Here is a 2,174-nt window from a genome sequence, read left to right on the forward strand (position 1 = left end):
TTTACACGATATACCTACGAAATATTTCATTGAGTTAAAAATCAATACGGAAGAGCTATTAAAAGCTAATACACCAAATACAACACAACTGTGCACAAATATAAATGGTTGCAAAAAAGTTCAAAGAATTCTTATTTGCAGCATTTTGTATTTTATGTTGACTTATGTTGTGTATTTGGCGCGTTTTGCAATCATTTCATTAAAGAAATTTAGACATTTTGAAAACTAAAATGAACGAGAATGAACTAAACGAACTAGTTCACTTAAGCGATTTGAACTAGGTTGATCGATCAGCGAAATGAACTAAAAGTCCCAACTCTAGTCTGTAAGTGGCATTGGATAACTATTCTTTGCCGTAACTTTGTTTAATTCCCCGTAGTCGACGCACAAACTAAGTTCACCCGTTTTCATTTTAACTAACAATATGGGTGACACAAACTCTGACTCACTAGGGCGTATGTAACCTTTTTCTAAGTATTCATCGATTACTTTCTGCAACTCTAACTTTTCTTTGTACGAAAGTCTTCTTGGAGCACATTCAAGGTAGTCGGCAAACTCTTCGTCGCTAAGGTTCAAGTCGCTGCTCAATGTGCACTTATCGTTGTTATAGCTGATGAAGCTTTTTTCAGGCCCCCATGCCCGTTTTTCGAATTTACGCCGACGTTCGAGTTTTCGTTCGTTGGACGTGAACACGGTTTTCATCTCACGTAGCAGCTCGTCTGCGCTTTTGTGAAACGTCGACTTTGCGTTGTACCATACTAAAGCGGCGCCCTTCAAGTTCAAGTGTACAGCTACACACAGCATGGCGTTGTTTGCTTTGAAAATTTCGCGATAATGCATCACTTGGCTATACCACGCACCAAAACCATCGCCACCAACGTAGGTTAGTATAACTTCTTTCAGCGTCTCAAAAACGAACCTGTCATCTACTTTGGTCTTGCTCGCCATTGCCTGGTTCTGCTCCCACTGTGCCTTCTGAAGTTTAAGCAACTGTATCTCCTTTTCGAGCAGTTAAATTTTTGGGGCCGCTACTTCCGCGTCGTCGTTGTCACGAATCGCGGTTAACTCGCCTGCTGTACGGTTATATTACGTCCGAATTGACGAGTTAAACTTGTTAAATGGGCTTGAACCAGTTAAATGAACAGAACGTGTTTATAAACAAGTTAAATCGCATGCAATTGTTGTTGGAAATTTGCACCAGTTAAATCATTTAACTCGTTTGAAAACCAGTTCAGCGCAGAGTTGTATCAGAAAGCTTTCTGCTTCAGCCAATCAGAAAGAGCCAAAAGCTTTCATTTGACACGCCAACGTTCAAAAAATTTATATTCGAAAAAATATTAAAAATTAAAAACTATCAAGAAATATTAAAATTGTATGCATGTCTGCCCGCCAAAAAAGAAATCAAGGCGGTAATTAGTTATTTCCCATCAGGTCTCATCGTACGCAGAGATAAATAGTGCATATGAACTTAATATTTTAAAGGCTCTAAGTAATCCGTATGCGTTAATATCATGAAGCAGACATTCGCACAAAGCAAATTGAAACACAAAAACATAATTTTGAATATTTTTTTCTTTTTTAATTTGAAATGAAACAACCGTCAAAGTTAACTCCAAATGTTCAATGTGGACGATTGTGTTTTACAAAAAGCTCTTTTTCATTTAACCAGTTAAATGGGGCCAATTTGAACGTAATATTACTTGTGCCGCTATTTTCTTCGGCGTTTCTAACCGGACGACTTCCGAAGGCACCGTTACGCACATACGCTACGCCACTCTGTACATATACCGCGTCGTCGTCATTGATCACCATTGCATTACCGCACCGTTGTACACTTTTGCTCCTCAAGACTGCCGTTGTTCTCACCGTCGTCGTTGTTCCCGTTAATATCGTCATCACCGTTGTCCTCTATGTTGCTCTCGCCGTTATCTTTAACATCGCCTTCGCTTAGAATTCCTTGTTCGGTAGACTTTGCATCATGCCGTTGTTCACCCGCTTTGTCGATGCCTGGGCATAATCCTCGAGCTTCGGCGGACAGCTCGCTAGGCCAGCCTTTGCACCGCTCGCGTTGATGCTCATGGAACTGCACCAATTCTTTAACTGCAATAACGAATCTCTTTCTGCGATCACAGCTTCGCGATTCATCGTAAGATATTAGCTTAAATTTTGCGCGC

This window comes from Rhagoletis pomonella, unplaced genomic scaffold, assembly GCF_013731165.1.
Source record: "Rhagoletis pomonella isolate Grant_MI unplaced genomic scaffold, Rhpom_1.0 Rhpom_scaffold_00006, whole genome shotgun sequence".
In the NCBI taxonomy this organism is placed as follows: domain Eukaryota; kingdom Metazoa; phylum Arthropoda; class Insecta; order Diptera; family Tephritidae; genus Rhagoletis; species Rhagoletis pomonella.